This window comes from Callospermophilus lateralis, chromosome 1, assembly GCF_048772815.1.
Source record: "Callospermophilus lateralis isolate mCalLat2 chromosome 1, mCalLat2.hap1, whole genome shotgun sequence".
In the NCBI taxonomy this organism is placed as follows: Eukaryota; Metazoa; Chordata; class Mammalia; order Rodentia; family Sciuridae; genus Callospermophilus; species Callospermophilus lateralis.
This window is the reverse complement of record NC_135305.1, coordinates 24,588,915-24,607,173: the sequence shown is the minus strand read 5'-3', so window position 1 is coordinate 24,607,173 and position 18,259 is coordinate 24,588,915.

Genomic DNA, 18,259 nt, shown 5'->3' with positions numbered 1-18,259 from the left:
ATAAGACATAAAACAGGGTGGGGATGTGGCTCATTGGCTGACTGCCCCTGAGTTCAATCCCTGATTACCCACCCCATACACACAAAAAAGGAAATAAGTTCATGGTAATTAGATATTCCAAATTGCCATAGATAAAGCACTTCATGGAGGGCATAAAGTAAGGATTAACAATGTTCTAGAACCCAAATGAGAAATTAAACCTCCAGAGTCTTCTCACTCCATGCCAGGAAACTGGTAAATCAATCAGATAAATAAATGAGCATAGAAATTCCAGAAATATTTTTGAACATCTGTGTCTACTGTCTAATTAATAGAAAGAAACAGTGACAAGGGCAATCACCAATAAAAATTATTAGGCAAATGGATTGTAGTTTGGAAAATAAAAATCACACTGTCATAGCTCTGAGGAGATGGAGTGGACAGCTTTCTGGATTATCCACCCAACTCACAATTATTCTTCTTTAGAAATAAGTCCCCCAATCCCCAAGCCATAGGGGTGAATGGCAAAGAGTCACATTTGTACAATAAAATCTGGTCCCCTAAGACTTAGCTGATTGGTTCAGGCTAGAGCACTGTATTTGTTTCCTAAGGCTGCCATAACAAAGTTCCATAAACCAGGTGGCTTAAAACAGAAACATATTGCCTCCCAGTTTGGAGACCAGAAGTCTGAAATCAAGATGTTGGCAGGTCATGCTCCCTCTGAAGCCTCAAAGGAAGCATCCTCCTTTGGCTTATGCAGGTTCTGGTGGCCTTAGGCATTCCTTGGATGGTGGCAGTGTAACTGAACTCTCTTCACGTTCATATGCTATCTTTCTCTTCTTATATGGACCCCTGTCATTGGGATAAAAGCCCACCTACTCCAGTATTTCTTCATCATGTCTGATAACATCTGCAGCAACACTGTCTCCAAATAAGGTTACATTCTGAGTTGGTAGGGGGTGTTAGGGTTTTTTTGTCTTTTTGGGAGAACACAATTCAACCCATAACAGGCATGTAGCCTATTGTGCCCAAGTTCCTTCCCTGGGACTTTGGAATTGAAAATAAGATTTTATTCACCATAGGAAACTGAAGTTCAGCCCTCTTTGACTTCATGAACTAATAGCAAAAAAGGTCAGTTTACAGAAAGAGAAGAATGAAACAGAGTGGAAGTGAGGTAGGGAGGTGGGATTCAAAGAGACAGACAGAGGAGGAATCCTCCAGGAAGCAGTTTTCCTATGTGGTCCTGAACCTTTTCTGCTGTTCCAGTACTTTCCTGCCATGGCCTCCCTGAGATACCCTGTGTGCTCACAGTAAGCCTGTTTTGTTTGCCTAAGGAGGCTCAACTTGGTTTCTTTTACTTATAAGCAAAGATAGTAGAAAAGCCAGAATCAGAGTAAAATGCTGCATTTGTTTTCTGTTGATGCTATAAAAGATTTGGTTGCATAAGACAACCAAATATACAGTTCTAGAGGTCAGAAGTCTGATAAAGGTCTTACTGGGTAAAAATCGAGGTGTTGACAGGGCTGCATTTCTTTCTGGGGGTTCCAGGAGAGAATCTGTTGTCTTGTGTTTCAAATTTCTTGAGGTCACCTGCATTCCTTCGTTGGTGGTCCCCTTCCTCCATATTTGAAGTCAGCAATGGCGGGCCAAGTCCTTCTCACAATACCATCTTCCTGGTTCTCTGCAGCTAGGAAAGGTTTTCCCACTGTTAAGGACTCATGTGGTTACACTGGGGCCATCTGCATAACTAGGCCACTTTTCCCACCTCAAGGTAATGGTGGTGGTGGTGGTTTTGCAGCACTAGGGATTGAATGCAGGAATGCTCTATCTCTGAGTTACATCCCCAGCTCTTTTTTAAAAATTTGAGACACGGGGGCTGGGGATGTGGCTCAAGCTGTAGTGCTCTCCCCTGGCATGCGAGTGGCGCTGCATTCCATCCTCAGCACCGCATACAAATAAAGGTGTTGTGTTCGCTGAAAACTAAAAAAATAAAAAATTTGAGACACGGGTTCACTAAGTTACCAAGGTTGACCTTGAATTTTCAATCCTCCTGCCTCAGCCTCCTGAGTTAGTGGGATTATAGGTCGACTAGGCTCAATGTTTGTTTGGTTGGTTTATTTGGTTCTGGGGATTGAGCCCAGGAGTGAGATATACCCCCGTTTATTTATTTATTTATTTATTTATTTATTTAAGGCAGGGTCTCGCTATGTTGCTCAGGCTGGCCTAAAACTTGCTATCCTCCTGCCTCAGTTTCCCAAATTGCTGGGATTACAGGTATGTGCACCATGTTTCAAGTTTCATAATTTAATCACGTCTATCTGCAAAGTCCCTTTCATCATGTGAAGTAACACGATCTCAGGTTCTGAGGATTAGGATGAAGAAATCTTTCAAACTCATTATTTTGTCAGCCACAAATGTACAATAAAATATATCATGACCATTTGTAGTAAGATAGATGGCTGAAAATTTAATGGTCTTTGTTTCTTTTCCTTCAAAATTGCGTCACTTCATTGGAACAACTCATGCTGAAGCCTTGGCCTGCTGAAGTTCTTTTTGAGGAACACAGGGTCAACTCTGTTAGATTCAAGGACCTTTATTTAGCTGCCTTCTCAGAGTTGAAGTTTTAACCATCCCTGAAAGACACTAAATGAAGACATACTCCCGAAAGACCCAGTGGCAGCCAGGGAGGAGTGAACTAAATGGGATGAAACGTGTATTCCCCAACAAAGAATTGCATTTACTGAAATGTAATTGCCAAAACAAAAAGGGGACAATTTTAAAAGAAATTTAGATCTCTGCTGAACTGAGAGTCTGGGATAGATTTTTTTTTTTTTTTTTTTTTTTTTGGATACTGGGGATTTAACCTAGGGGCACTTTACCACTGAGCCATATTACCAGCCCTTTTTGTTTTTTATTTTGAGACAGGGTATCACTGAGTTGCTGAGGCCTTGCCAATAGCTGAGGCTGGCCTCAAACTTTCTATCCTCCTGCCTCAGCCTCCCAAGTTGCTGGGATGGGGTAGATATCTTGATAAAGGTTTTGTTTCTATCAGTGTCTGTAAAGTTTAAATGAAATGGACACCTACAGGAAACAAAGTAAACTTTTGCATTCTCTCAACAAATGCAATGTGTCAGGTGACATTTTTACACTGAGAGAGAATATACCAAGTTCCTGCCCTCCCAAGTTCACACTGCCTGGAGAAGACAGATTTATACAACTATGCTATGTCGAATACATTATGTGTACTATAAAGTCAGCTAGAGATGTAGGCTATGAACAAAAAGCCAAAAGAGTATGGAGTGTTATTCTGAATGAGGCATTTCCTAAAAATGCTTTTTTTTAAAAAAAGAAAATCATTATTATTATTATTATTATTATTATTATTATTATTATTATTTAGTACCAGAGATTGAATTCAGGGACACTCAACCACTGAGCCACATCCCCAGCCCTATTTTGTATTTTATTTAGAGACATGGTCTTACTGAGTTGCTTAGTACCTCACTTTTGCAGAGGCTGGCTTTGAAATCGTGATCCTGCCACCTCAGCCTCTTGAGCCACTGGGATTACAGGTGTGTGCCACTGTGCCTGGCCATTTTTTATTTTGAAATTACTATAGACTTACAGGGGGGCTGCAAAGAAATACCCAGGAAAGGTCCCACAAACCTTTCCCTATTCTCTCCTATTGTTAGCATCTTATACAATTATAGTACAAATACCAAAGGAATTCACCTGGTAAAATACACAGAGCTTATTCATATTTTACCAATTATACATGCATTTATTTGCATATGAGTGCATGGCTTTATGTAATTTTTTCACGTGGGACTGCTTGCATAATCACCCACTACAATCAAGGTACTCAACTGTGTAAGTAAATTATATCTCCACACAACTGTTTAAAAAATATATACTCAGGTTGGAGATGTAGCTCAGTGGGAGAGCACTTGCCTAGCATGCAGGAGGCCCTGGATTCGATCCCCAGCACTACAAAAAAATCCCACAAAAAAACAATAATCAAAAAACTCAACGGTGCCATTATCACAAGATACACTGGTGTTACCACTCTATGACCACACCCACCCCTCGCCGCCATCACTAACCTCCAGCAACCACTAATCTGTTCTTCATCTCTATAATTATGTTATTTCACGAATATTACAGAGATGGAATCGTGAAGTAGGTATTCCTTTTTTACCAAGCTTTTTTTTTTTTTCAGTCTAGCATAATTCCTTTGAGATTCATCCAAGTTGTTACGTGTATCAATAGTGAGTACCTTTTTATCTCTGAATAGTATTCCATGATATGGATGAGCCATAGTTTGTTTAACCACTCACCCATTAAAGGATATTTGGTTAGTTTCCAGTTTGGAGCTATTACAAATAAAACTACTATGAACATTTGTGTACAAGTTCCTGCGTGAAAATAAATCTTCATTTCTCTTGGATAAATGCCCAGGAGTGTGATTGCTGGGTCATATGGTAAGCGTATGTATGTTTGTTTTTTTGTGATTTTTTTTTCCAGAAACTGACAAACTCTTTTCCAGAGTGGCTGCATCATTTTATGTTCCACAGCAAGGCTGGAGTGATCCAGTTTCTCTGCAGCCTTGCCAGCATTTGGGATTAATCACTAACAAGTGTGTGTGTGTGTGTGTGTGTGTGTGTGTTTTGCTGGAGATCCAAGCCAGGGCATATGCATGCTAAGCAGGTACTCCACCACTGAGCTATACCCTCAACCCAGTTTTAGCCATTTTAATAAGTATATGGTGTTATCTCATTGTGGCTTTATTTGCATTTCTTTAATGGTTAACTGCATAGGATATCTTCTTATGTGTTTATTTGACATCTATATATGCTCCTTTTCCTTTTTTTCTTCTTCCTTCCTGCCTTTCTTTCTTACCCTTTTAAAGATGGGACCTCACTTTATTGCCAAGGCTGGTCTCAAACTCATAGGCTCAAGTGATTCTCCCACCTGAGCCTCCCAAGTAGCTGGGACTATAGGCACATACTATTCTCTTTGATGAGATGTCTGTGCTTGTCTTTTGCCCATTTTCTAATTGCATTGTTTGGTTTTTTTAATGCTGTCTTGCAAGATACACACACACACACACACACACACACACACACACACACACAAAACACATACCAAATACAAAGCCTTTTTCGAACATACAGTTTGCAAATATCTTCTCCCAATATGCAATTTATCTTTTTTAAAATTAATTTGTGTAGGGGTGGGGGGGTATGGAGATTAGACCCAAGTCCTCACACATGCTAGGCAAATGCTCTACCACTGATCTACAAAACCAGCTCTCCTTTCATTATTTTTCAGGGCAAAAGTTGTTTTTTTTTTTTTTTAATTCTGATGTGTCCAACACATCAATACATCAATACTCTCTCTTCTATTTGGTGCTTTTGGTGTCATGTCTAAGAACTCTCTGACTAGTATAAGTTTTGATGATTTCTTCCTATGTTGTTTTCTAAGATTTTTATAGTTTTAAATTTGCATTTACATCCGTGATTTGTTTTGAGTTAGTTTTTATTTAAGGTATGAGGTTCAGGTTGAGTTTCTTTTTTCTTTTTCCCCATCACTATTTATCGAAAAAAATTGCCCCCCCTTTTTTTGGATTTTTAAAAAATATTTATTTTTTATTTGTAGTTGGACACAATACCTTTATTTCATTTATTTTTTTTTTATATAGTGCTGAGGATCGAACCCAGGGCCTCACACATGCTAGGCAAATGCTCTACCGCTGAGCCACAATCTCAGTCCTTTTTTAGATTTTTTATTTGTTCTAATTAGTTATACATGACAGAAGAATGCATTTTGACACATCATACATCACTTTTCATTCTTCTGGTTATACATGAAGTAGAATCACACTGGTCGTGTAATCGTATATGTACATAGGGTAATAGTGTCCAATTCATTCTACTATCCTTCCTACCTTCATTCCCCCTTCCCTCTCTTTACTCTCCTCTGCCTAGTCCAAAGTACTTCTAATTTTCCAGAGCCCTGCTACCCCCACTTATTTTGAATTAGCATCTGAGTATCAGAGAAAACATTCAGCCTTTGGTTTTTTGGGATTGGCTTATTTCACTTAGAATGTTATTCTCCAGCTCCATCCATTTACCTGCAAATGCCATAATTTCATTCTTCTTTAGGGTGGAGTAACTTTTCATTGCATATATACATAGCACATTTTCTTTATTCACTCATCTGTTGAAGGGCATCTAGGTTGGTTTCATAGTTTGGCTATTGTGAATTGAGCTTCTATAAACATTGATGTGGCTATGCCACTGTAGTATGCTGATTTTAAGTCCTGTGGGTGTAAACTGAGAAGCAGGATAGCTGGATCAAATGGTGGTTCCATTCCAAGTTTTCCAAGGAATCGCCATACTGTTTTCCATAATGGTTGCATCAATTTGCAGTCCCACCAGCAGTGTATGAGTGAACATTTTCCCCCACATCCCTCACCAACATTTATTGTTGCCTGCATTCTTAATAATTGCCATTTTGACTGGAGTGAGATTAAAATCTTAGAGTAGTTTTGATTTGCATTTCTCTAATTACTATGGATGTTGAACTTTTTTTTTCATATATTTATTGATCAATTGTATTTCTTCTTCTGTGAAGTGTATGTTCAGTTCCTTAGCCCATTTATTGATTGGGTTATTTGATTTTTGGTGTTAAGTTTTTTGAGTTCTTTATATATGCTGGAGATTAATGCTCTATTTGAGGTGCCTGTGATAAAGATTTTCTCCCATTCTGTAGACCCCTTCTTCGTGTTATTGATTGTTTCTGTTGCTGAGAAGAAGCTTTTTAGTTTGAATCCATCCATTTATTGATTCTTGCTTTTACTTCTTGCACTTTAGGAATCTTGTTAAGGAAGTCTTTTCCTAGATCAACATGGCAAAGATTTGGGCCTACTTTTTCTTCTATTAGGTGCAGGAGCTCTGTTCTAGTACCTAACTCTTTGATCCACTTTCAGCTGAGTTTTGTGAAGGATGAGAGATAGGGGTTTAATTTCATTTTGTTACATATGGATTTACAGTTTTTCCAGCACCATTTGTTGAAGAGTCTATCTTTTCTCCAATGAATGTTTTTGGTGCCTTTGTCTAGTATGAGATAATTATATTTATGTGGGTTTGTCTTTGTGTCTTCTATTCTGAACCATTTGTCTACATGTCTGTTTTCATGCCAATACCATGCTGTTTTTGTTACTATTGCTCTGTAGTATAATTTAAGGTCTAGTATTGTGATGCCTCCTGCTTCACTAGTCTTGCTAATGATTGTTTTGGCTATTTTTGGTCTCTTATTTTTCCAAATGAATTTAATGATGGCTTTTTCTATTTATGTGAAAATGTCATTGGGATATTGGGATTTTAGTAGGAATTGAATTAAATCTATTTAACACTTTTGGTAGTGAAGCCAAAATTAGACAAGCAGTTGATGAATCCAGGCTAATTCCATTTTAAGATTGGGAGCCATCTCATCACAAAGTCATGAAAAGTTTACTTCTGTTTTACTATAAATTATTGTGATTTCTAAACTTGCTTGATATGCCTGCCCATGCCTTGAACTCACCCTTGCCTGGCTTTCCCTGACCAGACAACAACCCTCTCTGAAAACTTAGTGGCACCTCATAAATTCTGGCTTTCCCTGACCAGATAACAACCCTCTCTGAAACCTTAGTGGCACCTCATAAATTCTGGCTTTCCCTGACCAGATAACAACCCTCTCTGAAACCCTAATGGCGCCTCATAAATTTTGATGTTGGGATCTAAATTTATTCCCTAAGTGCTGAACCATTTAGACTTATTACCTGCCTTTGTATTATGCATGTTAAAATCCTATTTTCTGTAAGTTCTCAAGACACCCCTCTTTTTGCAACTTTTTGTTCTATAAAACTGAGCTCCTAGAGAGCTGGGGTACTGTCTTCTATTCCCATGGATTTCGGGAGAGACAGTCCCCGCCAGTTGGAATTACAAGCTTGTTTTGATTTGATTTAAATTGAAGTCAGTGGTCTTTTCTTTGCATCCTGGTTTGACACAGTCAGCATAGATAGGTAAATCCAGTCAGGTCAGATTGAGTCAGGCCAACTTTGAAACTGTTCCCTGAGGGATTGAAATGTTAATTCCTTCAGAGCCCTTCCTCCACCCTTATCAAGAACCTGTCCCTGCTCCAACCTGTTGCCAAGGTAACCGGTCCCCGGAATTGTCCCTCCCTAGAGGGAGCTATAAGGTTGTTAACATGTCCTTGGCTACTCCATTCAGCCCACCCCTTCAGCCCACCTGTTTCCCACCTTTGGGCCGTCCCACCAAGCATTCCTGGGCCTAGTCCTGGGCCTAGTCATCTATGCAGGAAGGAAAAAGATAGGGGGAGAAAGACAGAAGAAACAAAGGAAGCCTAGGACATATAAAAAGGGCAGAACACCTTGCTTCTTGGGATACCAGGATACCATCTATGGCCCCCTTCTCCCTCCCGGGAGAAGCCTATGGTAACTCTTTTTAAATAAACCCTGCTTTATGAGTTTGCCTCAACATGCTTCTCTAATGTTCAAACTTCAACATTTAAGGGAGCAGAACTCGTCACTGGTAACCAGCAGTATCAGCAGTATGGCCAAAATTGTCAAAATTAATATTTTGACTATATTAATTCTACATACCTAAGAGCATGGGAGAAGATGGAAAGATCTCCCATGAGCTCTTGGGTATGCAAAATTAATATTGTCAAAATTTTAATTTTCATTGTAGAGGTCTTTCACCTCTTTTGTTAGATTGATTTCCAAATGTGTGGGGGTTTGTTTGTTTGTTTTGAGGCTATTGTGAATGGGGTAGTTTTCTTAATTTCTCTTTTACTGGATTCATTACAGATGCATAGGAGCACATTTGATTTCTGGGTATTAATTTTATATCCTGCTACTTTGCTAAATTCATTTATTAGTTCTAGGAAGTTTTCTAGTGGAATTTTTTGGCATCTTCTAAATATAGAATCATGTTATTGGTAAATAGTGATAGTTTTGATTCTTCTTTTCCTATTTGTATTTCTTTAATTTCCTTCATCTGTCTAATTGCTCTGGCTAGAGTTTGCAGGACTATGTTGAAAAGAAGTAGTGATACAGGGCTTCCTTGTTTTGTTCCAGTTTTTAGAGTGAATTCTTTAAATTTTTCTCCATTTAGAATGATGTTGGCTTTGAGTTTAGCATAGATAGTTTTTACAATGTTGAGGTATGTTTCTACTATCCCTAGTTTTTCTAGTGTTTTGAACATAAAGAGGTGCTGTATTTTGTCAAATGCTTTTTCTGCATCAATTGAAATGATTCTTTGATTCTTGTCTGCCATTGCTTTTGATGTTTCATCAAAAATCAATTGGGGGACTGGGATTGTGGTTCAGTGGCAGAGTGCTTGCCTAGCATGCATGAAGCATGAGATATGGAGCCTCAATACCACTTAAATGTAAAATAAGCATATTGTGTCCATCTAAAACTTAAGAATAAATATTTAAAAAAAAACAAAAAAAAAAACCAATGGGTGAGATTGGGATTATACTTCAGTGGTAGACTGCTTGCCTCCCACATGTGAGGCACTGGGTTTGATCCTCAGCACTAATAAAAATAAATAAAGTGTATTGTGTTCATCTACAACTAAAAAAATTAAATAACTGGGCATATTTGTGGGGCTATTTCTGGGTTCTGTATTTTGTTTCATGAGGTCTCTGAGTACCACACTGTCTTGATTACTGTAGCTACATGGTCAGCTTTAATATTGGAAAATGAGAAATTATTTTTCCCACTTTATTCTTTTTTAAAAATTGCCTTAGCTATTCTAAGGCCATTCTTTTTCCATATACATTTTAGAATGCACTTTCAGTGTCTACAGAAAAACTTGCTGGAATTTTTTTAAAATCAAGAACACTATTTATGAAAACTTATTTATAAGAATATTATACATATCTGCTCATACATACCTTGACACCTTGACATTTTGTAACAAATCTAAATAGTTTCTCACCTCGTACAGACTTTTTTTTTTTTAATTTACTTACTTATTTTTCAGTATTGGGCACTCTACCACTGAGCTGCATTCCTAAACCTTTATACATTTTATTTTATTTTTTAATAATTTTTTATTTATATTGACAGCAGAATGCATTACAATTCTTATTCCACATGTAGAGCACAATTTTTCATATCTCTGGTTGTATGCAAAGTATATTCACCAATTCATGTCTTTATACATGTACTTTGGATCTTTTCTATATTTTATTTTGAGACAGGTCTCACTAAATTGCCTAAGCCTTGAACTTGAAATCCTCTTGCCTCTGCCTCCTATCTCAGTAGCTGGTATTACAAGTGTGTACCCTCTTTCCTGGCTACAGACTCTGCTTTTCTAAAAATTGTCTCTGTCATAAATATTCACCAGAGCTATAATTCATCCTCCTGAGCATCTTGGTCTTCTGTTGGGGACAGTTATTTGTCTGAGGAACAATTAATAACAATAAACAATTAATAACAATCAGAACAAAAGGATATTAGTTTTGCCAGATTTTCATTTCTGTGACAAAATACCTGAGAAAAACAACTTAAAGGAAAAAGGATTTATTTTGGCTCAGAGTTTCAGAATTTTCAGTCTATGGTCACTTGGCTCCATATTTTCTAGGCTATAGTGAGGGAGAACATCATGGTGGGGAGCAGGTGGTAGATGAAAACTATTTACCTCATGGCAGCCAGAATCAGGGAGTGAGAAGAGCTGGGGACAGAATATAGTCCCCAAAATACCACCTCCAAGGACCCACTCCCTTCAGTTAGCTCCCACCTTCTACAGTTTCCATAACTTCCTAATACTCCATTTATCTATGAATCGATCAATGGTTTAATCTATTGATGAGGTTACAGGCCCCATCATCCAATCATTTCCCCAAAGCCCCACCTTCAAACACTGCTGCTGAACATTCAGGGGACAGTCTGGATCTAAACCATAACAGCCATTAACACTGGTATTAACATTTCAGTTCAGTTGAGAATTGGTGCAAATTCTATTTATTCTCCAGCCAGTGGAGCTAAGACTGCTGAAGCCAGATGGCAGGTAGAGAAGCGGGACTCATATTAGATCTACTCATACTGCCATCACCACTCCATAACCAGGCCCAGATATGCAGAGTTCAACAGTCCTTGTAGCTGTCAGATCCTTGCTGAGATTCTGAGAGGTTTAGGAAACCAAGATTGGGGAAATTTACATTTTTTACTACACTGAATCTTCCAATCCATGAACACAGTATGTCTCTCCAAGGATTTAGATTGCTTTGTATTTCTTTTATCCATATTTAACATTTTTCATCATAGAGATCGTGTGTGTGTGTGTGTGTGTGTGTGTGTGTGTGTGAGACTATAGATGGAACTCACAGGTGCTCTATCTCTGAGCTATATCCTTAGCCCTTTTTAAATTTATTTTGAGACAAGGTCTTGCTAAGTCACCCAGGCTGGCTTTGAACCTTCGATCCTCCTGTCTCAGCCTCCCAAATTGCTGGGATCACTGTGGGCCAATGTACCAGACTTGTTAGATTTGTATTTGTAAGGAATGCCTTCTGGAGGAAGGCTGTTTGAATGACCCTCAGGGAAGTGAGAAGATAAGAGTAAGCATGAGTGCAAAGGTCTTGAGATGGGGACTTGTAAGAACCAGAAGAACTGCACATGTGAGAGGGTGTGAGCTCAAAGAGTGGCAGCAAATGAGATCCAGATGGTTAGCAGGGGTCAGCAGCACCTTGGTGGAGTTCCAGTGAGAAAGTGGAACTTCACTCCAAGTGTGATGAGATGATGCCACAAGAGAGTTTTGAGCACAAGAATGATATGATCTGACATATTTTCTCTTTCTGGTTCCGGGGATTGAGCCACTGAACTACATTCCCAGCTCTTTTTTTTTTTTTTTTTTTTTTTAAGACAGTTTTGCCTTAGTCTCCCAAGTCACTGGGGATTACAGGTATGCATCACCATGCCCAGCAATCTGTGACTCAGGTGACAGATGATAATAGCTCAGATGATTGTGGCATCTGCATCTGTGGAGGGGAGGAGGATCAGTTAGAATTCAAGCATATCCTAAAGTAAGTCTATTAGGATTTGCTGATGATTGGGTGTAGGATGTTAGAGAAAGAGAAGTCAAGGATGATGCCAAGATTTTTGGCTTGTGCATCTAGATGCTGAGAAGGGGGGCCACAGGGGAGAAGTGTGTGTGTGTGTGTGTGTGTGTGTGTGTGTGTGTGTGTTTTGGTTTGGTTTTGGGCAGTTCAAATAATCAAATTCAGGGACTTGCATGCTAGGCAAGTGCTCTACCACTGAGCTATATCCCCCACCTGAGAACTTCATTATAAAAACAGAATTGTCACTACCCAGAAAAGTCTTGAAACCCAATATCAAAGTGTGTTGTCACAGACTGGTATGGGTTAAGATTACTCTTTCCCCAACCAGCCACATTTCTAGAATGTTGGTGATAGCTAGACTTTCAGGAACCACTGAGATGGCACCAGAAGAAGGATGAAAGACATGAAAGAAAGGGTATATGAGTGACAAGCACTTAAGGGCCAAGATTTTTCATGTTACCTCATATTATTAGTATTAGCTTATTAGACTTTGTATAGCCAAGTAGTAATATCTTTACTATCTTTTTCCTTTCAGTTGTGGTGACAATATATGTAGAATTTATTGTTTCAACTGGTTGTAAGTTTACAACCCAGTGGCATTTAAAAAAAACTTCTGTACAATAAACAATAATTCCTTTTTCTATCTTCCTGCTCCCAATTCTTGAAATCTATATTCTGCTTCTATCTATATGGATTTTCTGATTCTAGGTGCCTTTTGTGTCCATCTTATTTCTAACTAAACATCATGTTTTCTTGTGGTATTTCTTCGTATTTCTTGTAGTCCATACAATATCATATATAAAATTTTCATTAATTTTTCTTTCTTTTTTTGTTTGGAGGGGTAGGTGTCCTGGGGTTTGAATCCAGGACCATGAGCATGATGAGCAAACACTCTCCTTCTAAGCTACATCCCCAGCCCTAAATATTCTTTATTTTGACAAAATTCAATCTACTTTTCTTTTTACTGCCTATAATTTTGATATCATATCCATGAAATCATTGACAAATTCAATGTCAAGCAGATTTTTCCCCAATTTTTTAAAGAGCTTTCTTTATAGTTTTAACTCTTAAATTTAAGTCTTTAATCCATTTTGAGTTAATTTGTGTATATCATGTGTGTTCATTTGTTTTGAGTTGCTATGAAAATACTCCAGGCTGGGTAAGTTAGAAAGAAAAGAGTCTTATATTTTTATTTTATTTTTTATTTTTGGGGGGGTTCCAGGGTTTGAACTCAGGGCATTCAGCCACTGAGCCACATCCCCATCCCTATTTTTTTTTTTTTTAAGAGAGAGAGAGAGAGAGAATTTTAATATTTATTTTTTAGCTCTTGGCAGACACAACATCTTTGTTTTTGTATGTGGTGCTGAGGATTGAACCCGGGCCACACGCATGCCAGGCAAGCACGCTACCGCTTGAGCCACATCCCCAGCCCCCCAGCCCTATTTTGTATTTTATTTAGAAACAGGGTCTCACTGAGTTGCTTAGTGCCTAAATTTTGTGAGGCTGGCTTTGAACTTGCCATCCTCCTACCTCAGCCTCCCAAGCTGCTGGAATTACAGGTGTGCATCACCACACCTAGATGAGAGGCTTATTTTGGCTCACAGTTCTGTCCAAAATTGGGCAGGTGCTTCACACTGCATCATAACATGGTGTCTGGCATCAAATGGTTGAAGAATGTACTAGATGGAGGTAGAGAGGTCACATGATTAGAGGAATCAAATGAGCTCGATGAAGAAACTAAACTGAACTGGCTGTATAACAACCTGCTGAAGTGGGGCACAGTGGTGCATACCTATTCAGGAGGCAGGGGTAGAAGGATTGCAAGTTCAAGACCAGCTTGGGCTACTTAGCAAGACTCTGTCTCCAAATTTAAAAACAAAACAAAACAAAAAAAGTTTTTAAAGGGTTGGGAATGTACAGTGCTTGCTTTAGTATGCATGAGGCACTACATTTAATCCCTAGTACTGAAAAAACTTTTAAAAAATTCTTTTAGTTGTAGATGGACATAATACTTTATTTTGTTTATTTATTTTTATGTGGTGCCTCATATATGTTAGGCAAGCACTCTACCTCTGAGCTACAACTCCAGCCTCCAAACCCAATGTTTAGCAACCTGTTCAGTCCAGTCCCATGAGACCAAATCCAGTCTCAGAAAACTAACCCAATCTCTTAAGAAAAACATTAATCTATTCACAGGGGTTCCCCCCTTATGACCGCAAATGCCTCTTAGGATCCCACCATCTCTATACTGTTACACTGAAGAATTAAGCCTCAACATAAGCTGGCAGGGAAAAGCCACATTCAAATCAGAACATCATGTAAAACAAGGTTCCAACTTTGTTCTTTTGCATGTGGACATTCGGTTTTCCCAGAACTATTTGTTGAAAGAAGGTGTTCCATTAAGTTGTATTGGGCACCTTTATTGAAAACCTATTGGCCATATATGTGGGGGTTCATTTCTAGACTTGCTATTCCGTTCTGTTGTCCTGTATATTTTCCTCATGATGGTACCAGGTGATTTTGTTTGTTTTTCTTTTTTCCTCTTGGTGGTACTGTGGATTGAAGCCAGAAGTCCTCTACCACTGAGCTATACCCCCAGCTCTTTTTATTTTGAGACAGTGTCTCACTAACTTGCCCAGGCTGTCCTTGAACTTGAGATCCTCTAGCTTTAGCCTCCTGAAGCACAGGAATTACAGGTGTGTGCCACTGTGCCCAGCTGGTACCATAGTATTTTAATTACTCTAGCTTTATAGTACATTTTGAAATTGTAGTCCTCCAATTTTATTCTCCTTTTCAAGATTGTTTTGGCTATTGGTGGCCCCTTGTAATTCTGCATTAATTTGAGAATTAACTTTTTTCATTTCTATAAAAGAAGCTTTTGGAATTTTTATAGGGATGATATGGAATCTGTGGTTCAATTTGTGTAGCACTAACATCTTAACAATGTTAAGTCTTCCTATCTTTTATGTCTTTTCATTGATTTAGGTCTCCTTTAACTTATTTCAGTAATATTTTGTAGTTTTCAGGGTACAAGTCTTCTGCTTTCCATAGTAGATTTATTTTGAAGTATTTAATTCTTTACAGTTGTAAATGAAGTAAGTGTCTTAATTTGTAGGTGCCTAGGAATACAGATGGTAATTTCCCATTTTGGGGAAAGGAAGAAAAAGAGGCTCAGAATGAGTTACTGAGCGGTGCTTGACCTTTAAGCACTCCAAATCTACCATGTGACCCCTCTGGGGCTATTAATCTAGTCCCTTTCCCATTTTCCCCTTTCCTTTTGACTTAGTGTTCTTAGTTGCAAAATATGAGACACTGGAAAAGGAAAGAACTGGAGCCCCGCAATAATTATGCTCCAGGTTCTGGTGAGTGTGACAACTGAAACCCATGGATATCCCATAGATATTTTCATGTCAATACTCTTTTAAGGGAGAACCCACAGGCAAATAACAAAGAGTCAATAATAAATGTGTGACCTCAAAATGCCAAGATATTTGATGAGAATGACTCAGAAATCAAGAAACTACTTGTAGCAAGTCAAGTACTGTACTGCTTTGTCAACATAGGACAGCTTCTCATGGTACTGACAAAGGACTGTGTTATGACATGCAGATAAGGTTAAAACTCTTGAGGCACTGTGCGGGGGTGGTGGTGGCTCTGGCTCAGGAGAGAAACACTTTGCAAGCTACCACCAGGTTGTAGACCAGGAATGTGCCAGGTCACACTGAGAAGTCACTAACAGACATTGGCAGTCTTGGTGTATCTGAATGAGGTTGTGAGCAAGCTTTGTCAAGGATCCTGAATGCCACTCAGGGACCACCTGGAAATTCTCCTTTTTACAGTCTTCACTGAACATTCTCCTTCTCCCAAACTACTTTCTGACAGGATTCCTGACACAGGTGCATCTGCTACTAATGGGAATGTGGCCTAGCAGGTGTGGACAGTGCTTTAAGCATTTATCAGTCTGCCTTCCTGCTGCCCTATGCTGCACCAGCAGAATTCCCAAAGAGGAACACTAAAGCTCAGTGAATAGGACCACATGTCCATGTGCACGTGCACACACACACACACACACACACACACATTTGTGTGTGTGCAGGTATAACTGAGAGATTAGAATATCTTTTCCCTCCCCCTGAAGGGAAGAACACTTAGGCTGGAAGAAACATCTTAGGATCTTCTCAATTCCTCTCTTCTATCTCCAATGTAAAGAAGTGTGCTATATCACAACTATGTGAATTTTCCTCATACCTCCCAAGAAATCCCAGGCAAGGAATGGTAGAGGCTTCCTACTTGAAAAAGTACCTGCTGATGTTTTTAGGCAGAGATAAGGGGCTGCCTGAGTACATGTGTATGTTCCTCCGGAATAAATGGAATACTGAATACTCTATAAGAAAATGGCACAGGGCCTCAAAGCTGCCACAGTAACAACTAGAAAGAAAATAAGCAGAGAACGTTCACGAAGTAAAGCATTAGTGTGATTTCAGGTTGCAAGACTGCTGGTGCAGTCGTGGACATATTATGACAGCCATTTTGTTTCTATTACAGAAAAAAGTAACTGAAGTAGGTCATAATGTTTTAAATTATTTTTCCAGTAGGAATATTATGCCCTAATGACACAGTTTATTTCCACATCTTTCATAAATCATTAGTGATTTCCCTCAAAATTTCTCTTGCCTTCAGTATCTTGTCCTTCATACCATCCTCACATCACCTTTTTAGTTATGCATGATTAATTTCACTCCCTTGATCAAAAAATTTTCACTGCTTCTTTGTTGCCAATAGAATTAGGCTTTAATATCTCTTTGTATAATGTGAGGCTTCTTATGATAACTTCTCCTACTTATCTTATCCACTACTATGTCCTGATGGCCAGGCCAGCTATGGTCTGATCTGTGGTCAGAATTTCCCCCACCCATAAGGTCCAGATCTCCTCCTCTTAGTTATACTTCAAACCTGGGTTCAAACTCTTTCTCCTTCATTTCTACCCACTCATCTATCTGCTCTAAGTTCCTATAACATACTCCCATTTTGGCAGCTAATTGAGTGATTAATAGGTATACTGAATTGAGCTAGATGTTTTGTGGATACAAAGAGAGTAAAAGAAGGTCTCTGCCCTGGAGGAGAAGGTTTTGCCTCTTTGTCCATGATTCTGTGTATGTTTCTTGAGGGTAAGCTTTGTCTCCATAATAAAATGCAAATTCTCAAGTTCTTCAAGGATGTAACCATGCTACACACATACTAGGATTTCAGAAAGACTTTCTAAATTGAATTAAATTGCTCCTCCTTCGGGGATGCGGGTACCAATTAAAGATGTTAGCTTAAGTGTAATAGTTACTTTGGTCTTAAACGATCAAAGGTAACAGAAATAGTCCACTTCGGCTAGGCTATGAGTTAGGCTTCCAGAGGTAAGAAAACACCTCCCTAGTAAGCTGCCGGATCAGTAACACGGAAAAAGTTGCTCAGGGTAGACCCTTGGTTGTGGGTGTAAATTGCGCAGGGTGAAATCGGTGCGGTGGTTGAAAACAAGGTGCATGAAGGAGCGAGGAAAGCAGAAAGAGCAGAGTGGGAAAGGTAGCTGCAGAATCTGCCTCTGTCAGATGAACAGCAAGAGCCATCCAAGGTGGATGGTCCTTTAGACATAACCAAGGAAACGTCAGGGTGGAAATCACAGTTTAAACATCACAAGGCACTTTTGGTTTCCAGACACCTGCCCACACAGGTAAAGGTATCCGGGGCAGTTGGTGTGAGTGATTCTGAGGTGACCTGGCACACAGGTCCCAAGATGGATTTGGAGTAGCAGGAAGCCCAACCCCAGGTTCCTCTCCAAGGGACAGGATAAACTAAGCTCTAATCAAAAGCCTGAAAGACTGGCGGGGCTGAGGTATTGAGCTGGTTGGAAAGGAAGCTCTCGCTGACTTCGGGCATCTCAGCATATCCCACCCTAAACCAGAAGAAAAGTCCTCTTCTGCCAATGATCAAGTCGAACGATCCTCAGACCAATGAAGGTGTCCGTTAGGCCTCTTACTGCAGCTCTGGGCCACGACTTGCGCCCAGCTCTGGCTCCGGGCTGCGGGGTAGGGGGTCCCAGCTTCCCCAGCCGAGGCCCCCGGGAAACCGAAGCTCGCGCTCCTCCTCTCTGGTCTCT